Below are 12,858 nucleotides of genomic sequence, written 5' to 3'. Positions count from 1 at the left end.
GTGACAGAAAGGAAACCGATACGTATTGTATTGTTGCCATCGAGGATAAACAGATGGGGTTTATATCATATTGCATGAGTTTATCCCTCTACATCATGTCATCTTCCTTAAAGCATTATTCTGTTCTCTTGAACTTAATACTCTAGATGCATGCTGGATAGCGGTTGATGTGTGGACTAATAGTAGTAGATGCAGAATCGTTTTGGTCTACTTGTCTCAGACGTGATGCCTATATACATGATCATACCTAGATATTCTCATAACTATGCTCCATTCTATCAATTGCTCGACAGTAATTCGTTTACCCACCGTAATACTTATGCTCTTGAGAGAAGCCACTAGTGAAACCTATGGCCCCCGGGTCTATATTTTATCATATTAATCTTCCAATACTTAGTTATTTCCATTGCTATTTATTTTACTTGCATCTTTTATTTCTCTTTATCATAAAAATACCAAAAATATTATCTTATCATATCTATCAGATCTCACTCTCGTAAGTGACCGAGAAGGGCTTGACGACCCCTTTATCGTGTTGGTTGCGAGGTTCTTATTTGTTTGTGTAGGTGCGTGGGACTTTAGCGTGATCTCCTACTGGATTGATACCTTGGTTCTCAAAAACTGAGGGAAATACTTACGCTACTTTACTGCATCACCCTTGTTGGAAATATGCCCTAGAGGCAATAATAAAAGCATTATTATTATATTTCCTTGTTCATGATAATTGACTTTATTCATGCTATAATTGTGTTATCCGGAAATCGTAATACATGTGTGAATAACAGACACCAACATGTCCCTAGTAAGCCTCTAGTTGACTAGCTCGTTAATCAACAGATAGTCATGGTTTCCTGACTATGGACATTGGATGTCATTGATAACGGGATCACATCATTAGGAGAATGATGTGATGGACAAGACCCAATCCTAAACATAGCATAAGATCGTATAGTTCGTTTGCTGGAGTTTTTCCAATGTCAAGTATCTTTTCCTTAGACCATGAGATCGTGTAACTCCCGGATACCGTAGGAGTGCTTTGGGTATACCAAACGTCACAACGTAACTGGGTGACTATAAAGGTAGACTACGGGTATCTCCGAAAGTGTCTGTTGGGTTGACACGGATCAAGACTGGGATTTGTCACTCCGTATGACGGAGAGGTATCACCGGGCCCACTCGGTAATGCATCATCATAATGAGCTCAAAGTGACCAAGTGTCTGGTCACGGGATCATGCATTACGGTACGAGTAAAGTGACTTGCCGGTAACGAGATTGAACGAGGTATTGGGATACCGACGATCGAATCTCGGGCAAGTAACATATCGATTGACAAAGGGAATTGCATACGGGGTTGATTGAATCCTCGACATCGTGGTTCATCCGATGAGATCATCGTGGAGCATGTGGGAGCCAACATGGGTATCCAGATCCCGCTGTTGGTTATTGACCAGAGAGTCGTCTCGGTCATGTCTGCTTGTCTCCCGAACCCGTAGGGTCTACACACTTAAGGTTCGGTGACGCTAGGGTTGTGAAGATATGTATATGCAGTAACCCGAATGTTGTTCGGAGTCCCGGATGAGATCCCGGACGTCACGAGGAGTTCCGGAATGGTCCGGAGGTAAAGAATTATATATAGGAAGTGTTGTTTCGGCCATCGGGATAAGTTTCGGGGTCACCGGTATTGTACCGGGACCACCGGAAGGGTCCCGGGGGTCCACCGGGTGGGGCCACCTATCCCGGGGGGCCCCATGGGCTGAAGTGGGAGGGAACCCAGCCCAAAGTGGGCTGGGGCGCCACCCCCCTAGGGCCCATGCGGCTAGGGTTTGGGGGAAACCCTAAAGGGGGGCGCCCCCTTGCTTGGGGGGCAAGCCCCCCACCCTTGGCCGCCGCCCCCCCTAGTAGATTCCATCTACTAGGGCCGGCGCCCCCCCCCAAGCACCCCTATATATAGTGGGGGAGAGGAGGGACATGACACACCAGCCCCTGGCGCCTCCCTCTCTCCCCGTTACGTCTCTCTCTCGTAGTATAGGCGAAGCCCTGCTACTGTGACGCCCTGCATCCATCACCACGCCGTCGTGCTGCTGGATCTTCATCAACCTCTCCTTCCCCCTTGCTGGATCAAGAAGGAGGAGATGTCTCCCGTCCCGTCGTGTGTTGAACGCGGAGGCAATCGTCCGTTCGGTGCTAAGATCATCGGTGATTTGAATCACGTCGTGTTCGACTACATCATCCCCGTTCTTTGAACGCTTCCGCTCGCGATCTACAAGGTACGTAGATGCATCTAATCACTCGTTGCTAGATGAACTCCTAGATGGATCTTGGTGAAACCGTAGGAAAAATTTTTGTTTCTGCAACGTTCCCCAACAGTGGCATCTGAGCTAGGTCTATGCGTAGTTCTCTTGCACGAGTAGAACACAAAGTAGTTGTGGGCGTTGATTTTGTTCAATATGCTTGCCGTTACTAGTCTTATCTTGATCAGCGGTATTGTGGGATGAAGCGGCCCGGACCAACCTTACACGTACGCTTACGTGAGACCGGTTCCACCGACTAACATGCATAAGGTGGCTGGCGGGTGTCTGTCTCTCCCACTTTAGTTGGAGCGGATTCGATGAACAGGGTCCTTATGAAGGGTAAATAGAAGTTGACAAATCACGTTGTGGCTTTAACGTAGGTAAGAAGTCGTTCTTGCTAGAACCCTAATTCAGCCACGTAAAACTTGCAACAACAATTAGAGGACGTCTAACTTGTTTTTGCAGCAAGTGGTTTGTGATATGATATGGCCAAAGTTGTGATGAATGATGAATGATCTATATGTGATGTATGAGATGTTCATGCTATTGTAATAGGAATCACGACTTGCATGTCGATGAGTATGACAACCGGCAGGAGCCATAGGAGTTGTCTTTATTCTTTTATATGACCTGAGTGTCATTGAGAAACGCCATGTAAATTACTTTACTTTATTGCTAAACACGTTAGCCATAGTAGTAGAAGTAATAGTTGGCGAGCAACTTCATGGAGACACGATGATGGAGATCATGGTGTCAAGCCGGTGACAAGATGATCATGGAGCCCCAAGATGGAGATCAAAGGAGCTATGTGATATTGGCCATATCATGTCACATTTATTATTTGATTGCATGTGATGTTTATCATGTTTTGCATCTTGTTTACTTAGAACGACGGTATTAAATAAGATGATCCCTCATAATAATTTCAAGAAGTGTTCCCCCTAACTGTGCACCGTTGCGACAGTTCGCTGTTTCAAAACACCACGTGATGATCGGGTGTTTTATTCAGACGTTCACATACAACGGGTGTAAGACAGATTTACACATGCAAACACTTAGGTTGACTTGACGAGCCTAGCATGTACAGACATGGCCTCGGAACACAGAAGACCGAAAGGTCGAGCATGAGTCGTATAGAAGATACGATCAACACGAAGATGTTCACCGATGTTGACTAGTCCGTCTCACGTGATGATCGGACACGGCCTAGTTAACTCGGATCATGTAATACTTAGATGACTAGAGGGATGTCTAATCTAAGTGGGAGTTCATTAATATTTTGATTAGATTAACTTAATTATCATGAACTTAGTCTAAAATATTTTACAATATGTCTTGTAGATCAAATGGCCAACGTAGTCCTCAACTTCAACGCGTTCCTAGAGAAAACCAAGCTGAAAGACGATGGCAGCAACTATACGGACTGGGTCCGGAACCTGAGGATCATCCTCATAGCTGCCAAGAAAGATTATGTCCTACAAGCACCGCTAGGTGATCCACCCGTCCCACAGAACCAAGATGTTATGAACGCTTGGCAGACACGTGTTGACGACTACTCCCTCGTTCAGTGCGGCATGCTTTACAGCTTAGAGCCGGGGCTCCAAAAGCGTTTTGAGAGACATGGAGCATATGAGATGTTCGAAGAGCTGAAAATGGTTTTTCAAGCTCATGCCTGGATCGAGAGATATGAAGTCTCCGATAAGTTCTTCAGCTGTAAGATGGAGGAAAATAGTTCTGTCAGTGAGCACATACTCACTATGTCTGGGTTACATAACCGCTTGTCTCAGCTGGGAGTTAATCTCCCGGATGATGCGGTCATTGACAGAATCCTCCAGTCGCTTCCACCAAGCTACAAGAGCTTTGTGATGAACTTCAACATGCAGGGGATGCAAAAGACCATTCCTGAGTTATTCTCAATGCTGAAATCAGCGGAGGTAGAAGTCAAGAAGGAACATCAAGTGTTGATGGTCAATAAAACCACTAAGTTCAAGAAAGGCAAGGGTAAAAAGAACTTCAAGAAGGACGGCAAGGAGGTTGTCGCGCCCGGCAAGCAAGCTGCCGGGAAGAAGCCAAAGAATGGACCCAAGCCCGAGACTGAGTGCTTTTATTGCAAGGGAAGCGGTCACTGGAAGCGGAACTGCCCTAAATACTTAGCAGACAAGAAGGCCGGCAAAACAAAAGGTATATGTGATATACATGTAATTGATGTGTACCTTACTAGTGTCCGTAGTAGCTCCTGGGTATTTGATACCGGTGCAGTTGCTCACATTTGTAACTCAAAGCAGGGGCTGCGAAATAAGCGGAAACTGGCAAAGGACGAGGTGACGATGCGCGTCGGGAATGGTTCCAAGGTCAATGTGATCGCCGTCGGCACGCTGCCTCTATATCTACCTTCGGGATTAGTTTTAAACCTTAATAATTGTTATTTAGTGCCAGCTTTGAGCATGAACATTGTATCGGGATCTCGTTTAATTCGAGATGGCTACTCATTTAAATCCGAGAATAATGGTTGTCCCATTTATATGAGAGATATGTTTTATGGTCATGCTCCTATGGTGAATGGTTTATTCTTTATGAATCTCGAACGTAATACTACACATGTTCATAATGTGAGTACCAAAAGATGTAAGGTTGATAATGATAGTCCCACATACTTGTGGCACTGCCGCCTTGGTCACATAGGTGTCAAACGCATGAAGAAGCTCCATGCAGATGGACTTTTGGAGTCTCTTGATTATGAATCATTTGACACGTGCGAACCATGCCTCATGGGTAAGATGACCAAGACTCCGTTCTCAGGAACAATGGAGCGAGCAACCAACTTATTGGAAATCATACATACTGATGTGTGCGGTCCAATGAGTGTTGAGGCTCGCGGTGGCTATCGTTATGTTCTCACGCTCACTGATGATTTAAGTAGATATGGGTATATCTACTTAATGAAACACAAGTCTGAAACCTTTGAAAAGTTCAAGGAATTTCAGAGTGAGGTTGAAAATCAACGTGACAGGAAAATCAAGTTTCTACGATCAGATCGTGGAGGAGAATACTTGAGTCACGAGTTTGGCACACACTTAAGAAAATGTGGAATAGTTTCACAACTCACGCCGCCTGGAACACCACAGCGTAACGGTGTGTCCGAACGTCGTAATCGCACTCTATTAGATATGGTGCGATCTATGATGTCTCTTACCGATTTACCGCTATCTTTTGGGGGCTATGCTTTAGAGACTGCCGCATTCACTTTAAATAGGGCTCCGTCGAAATCCGTTGAGACGACACCGTATGAATTATGGTTTGGGAAGAAACCTAAGCTGTCATTTCTAAAAGTTTGGGGATGCGATGCTTATGTCAAGAAACTTCAACCTGAAAAGCTCGAACCCAAGTCGGAAAAATGCGTCTTCATAGGATACCCAAAAGAAACTATTGGGTACACCTTCTACCTCAGATACGAAGGCAAGATCTTTGTTGCCAAGAATGGGTCCTTTCTAGAGAAAGAGTTTCTCCCGAAAGAAGTAAGTGGGAGGAAAGTAGAGCTTGATGAAGTATTACCTCTTGAACCGGAAAATGGCGCAACTCAAGAAAATGTTCCTGAGGTGCCTGCACCGACTAGAGAGGAAGTTAATGATAATGATCAAGATACTTCTGATCAAGCTCCTACTGAAATTCGAAGGTCCACAAGGACACGTTCCGCACCAGAGTGGTACGGCAACCCTGTCTTGGAAATCATGTTGTTAGACAACGGTGAACCTTCGAACTATGAAGAAGCGATGGCGGGCCCGGATTCCGACAAATGGCTAGAAGCCATGAAATCCGAGATAGGATCCATGTATGAAAATAAAGTATGGACTTTGACTAACTTGCCCGTTGAACGGCGAGCCATAGAAAATAAATGGATCTTTAAGAAGAAGACAGACGCGGATGGTAATGTGACCATCTATGAAGCTCGACTTGTCGCTAAGGGTTATCGACAAGTTCAAGGGGTTGACTACGATGAGACTTTCTCACCGGTAGCGAAGCTAAAGTCCGTCCGAATCATGTTAGCAATTGCCGCATTCTACGATTATGAGATATGGCAAATGGACGTCAAAACGGCATTCCTTAATGGTTTCCTTAAGGAAGAATTGTATATGATGCAGCCGGAAGGTTTTGTCGATCCTAAGAATGCTGACAAGGTGTGCAAGCTCCAACGCTCGATTTATGGGCTGGTGCAAGCATCTCGGAGTTGGAACATTTGCTTTGATGAGATGATCAAAGCGTTCGGGTTTACGCAGACTTATGGAGAAGCCTGCGTTTACAAGAAAGTGAGTGGGAGCTCTGTAGCATTTCTCATATTATATGTAGATGACATACTATTGATGGGAAATGATATAGAACTCTTGGACAGCATCAAGGCCTACTTGAATAAGAGTTTTTCAATGAAGGACCTTGGAGAAGCTGCTTATATATTAGGCATCAAAATCTATAGAGATAGATCGAGACGCCTCATAGGTCTTTCACAAAGCACATACCTTGATAAGATATTGAAGAAGTTCAATATGGATCAATCTAAGAAGGGGTTCTTGCCTGTGTTACAAGGTATGAAATTGAGCTCAGCTCAATGTCCGACCACCGCAGAAGATATAGAAGAGATGAGTGTCATCCCCTATGCATCAGCCATAGGTTCTATTATGTATGCCATGCTGTGTACCAGACCTGATGTAAACCTTGCCGTAAGTTTGGTAGGAAGGTACCAAAGTAATCCCGGCAAGGAACACTGGACAGCGGTCAAGAATATCTGAAGTACCTGAAAAGGACTAAGGGAAATGTTTCTCGTTTATGGAGGTGACGAAGAGCTCGTCGTAAAAGGGTTACGTCGACGCTAGCTTCGACACAGATCTGGATGACTCTAAGTCACAAACCGGATACGTGTATATTTTGAATGGTGGGGCAGTAAGCTGGTGCAGTTGCAAGCAGAAGCGTCGTGGCGGGATCTACATGTGAAGCGGAGTACATGGCAGCCTCGGAGGCAGCACATGAAGCAATATGGGTGAAGGAGTTCATCACCGACCTAGGAGTCATACCCAATGCGTCGGGGCCAATCAAACTCTTCTGTGACAACACTGGAGCTATTGCACTTGCCAAGGAGCCCAGGTTTCACAAGAAGACAAGGCACATCAAGCGTCGCTTCAACTCCATTCGTGAAAATGTTCTAGATGGAGACATAGATATTTGTAAAGTACATACAGACCTGGATGTAGCAGATCCGTTGACTAAACCTCTCCCTAGAGCGAAACATGATCAACACCAGAATTCCATGGGTGTTTGATTCATCACAATGTACCTAGATTATTGACTCTAGTGCAAGTGGGAGACTGTTGGAAATATGCCCTAGAGGCAATAATAAAGCATTATTATTATATTTCCTTGTTCATGATAATTGTCTTTATTCATGCTATAATTGTGTTATCCGGAAATCGTAATACATGTGTGAATAATAGACACCAACATGTCCCTAGTAAGCCTCTAGTTGACTAGCTCGTTGATCAACAGATAGTCATGGTTTCCTGACTATGGACAGTGATGTCATTGATAACGAGATCACATCATTAGGAGAATGATGGGATGGACAAGACCCAATCCTAAACATAGCACAAGATCATATAGTTCGTTTGCTAGAGTTTTTCATGTCAAGTATCCTTTCTAGACCATGAGATCGTGTAACTCCCGGATACCGTAGGAGTGCTTTGGGTAACCAGAACGTCACAACGTAACTGGGTGACAATAAAGGTATACTACGGGTATTCCCGAAAGTGTCTGTTGGGTTGACACGGATCAAGACTGGGATTTGTCACTCCGTATGACGGAGAGGTATCACTGGGCCCACTCGGTAATGCATCATCATTATGAGCTCAAAGTGACCAAGTGTCTGGTCACGGGATCATGCATTACGGTACGAGTAAAGTGACTTGCCGGTAACGAGATTGAACAAGGTATTGGGATACCGACGATCGAATCTCGGGCAAGTAACATATCGATTGACAAAGGGAATTGCATACGGGGTTGATTGAATCCTCGACATCGTGGTTCATCCGATGAGATCATCGTGGAGCATGTGGGAGCCAACATGGGTATCTAGATCCCGCTGTTGGTTATTGACGGAGAATCGTCTCGGTCATGTCTGCTTGTCTCCCGAACCCGTAGGGTCTACACACTTAAGGTTCGGTGACGCTAGGGTTGTAGAGATATGTATATGCAGTAACCCGAATGTTTTTCGGAGTCCCGGATGAGATCCCGGACGTCACGAGGAGTTCCGGAATGGTCCGGAGGTAAAGAATTATATATAGGAAGTGAAGTTTCGGCCATCGGGAGAGTTTCGGGGTCACCGGTATTGTACCGGGACCACCGGAGGTCCCGGGGGTCCACCGGGTGGGGCCACCTATCCCGGAGGGCCCCATGGGCTGAAGTGGGTGGGCTGGGGCGCCACCTCCCTAGGGCCCATGCGGCTAGGGTTGAGGGGAAACCCTAAAGGGGGCGCCCCCTTGCTTGGGGGGCAAGCCCCCCACCCTTGGCCGCCGCCCCCCCTAGGTAGATTCCATCTACTAGGGCCGGCGCCCCCCCTAGCACCCCTATATATAGTGGGGGAGAGGAGGGACTTCATACACACCAGCCCCTGGCGCCTCCCTCTCTCCCCGTTACGTCTCTCTCTCGTAGTATAGGCGAAGCCCTGCTACTGTGACGCCCTGCATCCACCACCACGCCGTCGGTGCTGCTGGATCTTCATCAACCTCTCCTTCCCCCTTGCTGGATCAAGAAGGAGGAGATGTCTCCCGTCCCGTACGTGTGTTGAACACGGAGGTGCCGTCCGTTCGGCGCTTGGTCATCGGTGATTTGAATCACGTCGTGTTCGACTACATCATCACCGTTCTTTGAACGCTTCCGCACGCGATCTACAAAGGTATGTAGATGCATCCGATGACTCGTTGCTAGATGAACTCCTAGATGGATCTTGGTGAAACGAGTAGGAAAATTTTTGTTTTCTGCAACGTTCTCCAACAACCCTTTCCTCTACAAGATGGGGTTTTCTTCATATTGCATGAGTCTATCCCTCTACATCATGTCATCTTGCTTAAGGCGTTACTCTGTTTTTAACTTAATACTCTAGATGCATGCTGGATAGCGGTCGATGAGTGGAGTAATAGTAGTAGATGCAGGCAGGAGTTGGTCTACTTGTCTCAGACGTGATGCTTATATACATGATCATACCTAGATATTCTCATAACTATGCTCAATTATGTCAATTGCTCAATAGTAATTTGTTCACCCACCATAGAATACTTATGGTCTCGAGAGAAGCCACTAGTGAAACCTATGGCCCCCAGGTCTATCTTCATCATATTAATCTCCTACTACTTAGTTATTTCCTTTGCTATTTACTTTGCCTTTATTTTACTTTGCATCTTTATCATAAAAATACCAAAAATATTATCTTATCGTATCTATCAGATCTCACTCTCGTAAGTGACCGAGAAGGGCTTGACAACCCCTTTATCGCGTTGGTTGCGAGGTTCCTATTTGTTTGTGTAGGTGCGTGGGACTTGAGCGTGATCTCCTACTAGATTGATACTTTGGTTCTCAAAAACTGAGGGAAATACTTACGCTACTTTACTGCATCACCCTTTCCTCTTCAAGGGAAAACCAACGCAGTGCTCAAGAGGTAGCATGTAACACCCCGGATGTAACTTACCCAATTTGTACTCCAACTCTTGCCGTTTCCGGCGTTAAGTTATTTTATTTTCTCGGGTTCGGGTCATTGTCTCCATGTGTTGTTATCGTTGTCATGCATCTCATATCATGTCATCATGTGCATTGCATTTTCATACGTGTTCATCTCATGCATTCGAGCATTTTCCCCGTTGCCCGTTTTGCATTCGGGCGCTTCATTCTCCTCCGGTGGTCATTTCTAGCTTTCTTTCATGTGTGGGGACTAAACATTTCTGGATTGGACCGAGACTTGCCAATCGGCCTTGGTTTACTACCGGTAGACCGCCTGTCAAGTTTCGTACCATTTGGACTTCGTTTGACACTCCAACGGTTAACCGAGGGACCGAAAAGGCCTTGTGTGTGTTGCAGCCCAACACCCCTCCATTTTGGCCCAAAACCCACCTAAACCTGCTCCATCATCTAGAGCGTTCGATCACGATCGCGTGGCCAAAAACCGCACCTCATTTGGACTCTCCTAGCTCCTCCTATGCCTATTTATAGACCCCCCCCCTTCCCAAATCCGGATCCCCTCGTCCGAAACCCTAAAAATCTCCCTCGCGCCGGCCGAACACGTCCGTCCCCAGCTGGACACACCGCCGCCAGCCACTCCACGCCTGCCACGTGGCGCCGCCGCGCTGCTCCCGCCGCCGGCCCGGAGAGCCCGCATCAGGCCCTCCCGGCCCGCGCGCCTCGCCGCCTGCCTCCTCCCTCCGCGCCGCCCGACCGCACTCGCGACGCCGCCGCCTCCACCACGCGCCGGCCACCACCGCCCACTCCGGCCGCCGCCTAGCTTCGTCGCGCCGGCGAGCTCGGCGCCCCGCGACCCCGCCGCCTCCATCGAAGCCTGCCGCCGCCGCCTCCCCGCCGTCACGACGGCTCCGGCGACCGGCCTCGCCCCGCCGCCTTCCCGCCCTCAAGCCGGCTCCGGCGAGCCCTCTCCCCGCCGGTGAACAGTACCCGACGGACCTCGGTTTCTGCGTGCCCCGATCCGATCTAGATCTATCTCCTCGGGTTGACTTTTCCCTCAGTAACCCTAACTATTTTGCCATCTTGGACCTGCCGTAACTTTGCATCCGTAGCTCCGATTCATGCATATAGCATATCAAAATGTTCATCTCAGAGAGTAAATCATTTCATTCCATTGCAACATTTTCATTTGAGTTTATATTGATGCCCGAAATGCTGTTAGAAGGACGCTACTTGAGTTAATTGTCAGATCTGCTGCTCCATTTAGCCTTTTGTCATTTTTGCCATGATTATTGTGTGCATGATATGCCCTGATGCTCTACATATGTTTTGTTAAGGGTTTTGTCATCTTTCCAGAGGTGCAACCCATGTATTTTTGTGATGTGTGTGGTGACCAGCACAAGCTTGCCAAGTGAGGCACTTGGTAATTCTGATTTCAGGGACTTAGCATTTCCACTAAGTCCTTGATCTGTTTATCTCATGATGACATATGTTCATGTTGTTTTCTAGTGATCCGTGCTTCTTTTGAGGATGATCAGTAAGGATATTTTGTTAACCTTGTAGTGCTCTATTCATCCATGTCTTTGTTTGAAATTATGGAGCACCCTAGCTTGAGTCAATCGAGCTCTACTTTTGCTACTTTGTGAATCTAGGCAGATTGTCAACTTGTTTGCAATTTTGCCGATGATGTTGTAGTTGATCCGTGCATGCTATGCTATTGTTCTTGCCATGTCTAGCTTGAATTTTGTGTGCTCTTGATAGATGTATGCTTATCTTTTCATGACTTGCTCCGTAGTGAGTGCATCGAGCTCGTAAACATGCCTACTTGAGTTATGTTTCAGCATGTGCCAGTTTTTCACTAAGTCTGAAAACTGATTATGTTTTTGCTATGTTCACATGCTTGCAATTGTGTTTTCTGATCCCTTTTGGCTCAAGGTCACTAAGCGACTTTTGTTAAGCTCTTTGAGTAGCTCCATGGCATGCTTTACTTTGCCATGTTCAGGTCCTGTAGCATGTAGTTTTGTTGCTCCGAAGAGTGCTACCTGATCTGAAATTTCAGACAAGTGTTAATTTCACCAAGTCTGAGATTTGTTTACCATATGCATTTTTGCCATGCTTGTTTGAACCTGTTAATGGATGAATTGGCCGTAGCTCAGTGCTAGACTTATGTTAAGCATCTTGAATGCATCCCTGCTATGTATTTTGTTGTCATGTTTGAGTGCTGTAACATGATCATCTCATTGCATTTAGATGGCTACTTGCTGTAAATCGCAGACCGGTGTCATATTTGAATCGCTTGCCATTTCCAAACCATAACTCCGATTCCGGCGTTCTTTATATCGTTTTCAAGCGATTTCATCTCATATTTCTAGTGGAACACTTGGTTTTCCAAGTTGAGACCAGGTCCATGTATTTCCTGTCACATCTTGCATATGCATCCCGCATCGCATCCCGCATAGCATATCTTCATAGCATCATATTGTTTGATCCTTGCACGTGGTTGATTGTGTCCTTGTTGCTTGTTTGTCTTGTTTGGGTAGAGCCAGGAGACGAGTTTGCTAACGAGGAGCCCGTTGAGTTTGCTTTCGAGGATCCAGTCAACTCTGACAACTTTGCAGGCAAGATGATCATACCCTCGAAATCACTACTATCTTTGCTATGCTAGTTTGCTCGCTCTTTTGCTATGCCAATGCTACGATGCCTACCATTTGCTTTCAAGCCTCCCAAATTTCCATGTCAAACCTCTAACCCACCATGTCCTAGCAAACCGTTGATTGGCTATGTTACCGCTTTGCTCAGCCCCTCTTATAGCGTTGCTAGTTGCAGGTGAAGATTGGAGACCATTCCTTGTTGGAA

Source organism: Triticum urartu, chromosome 2, assembly GCF_003073215.2.
Source record: "Triticum urartu cultivar G1812 chromosome 2, Tu2.1, whole genome shotgun sequence".
NCBI classification, from domain to species: Eukaryota; Viridiplantae; Streptophyta; class Magnoliopsida; order Poales; family Poaceae; genus Triticum; species Triticum urartu.
This window is presented reverse-complemented; position numbering follows the sequence as displayed.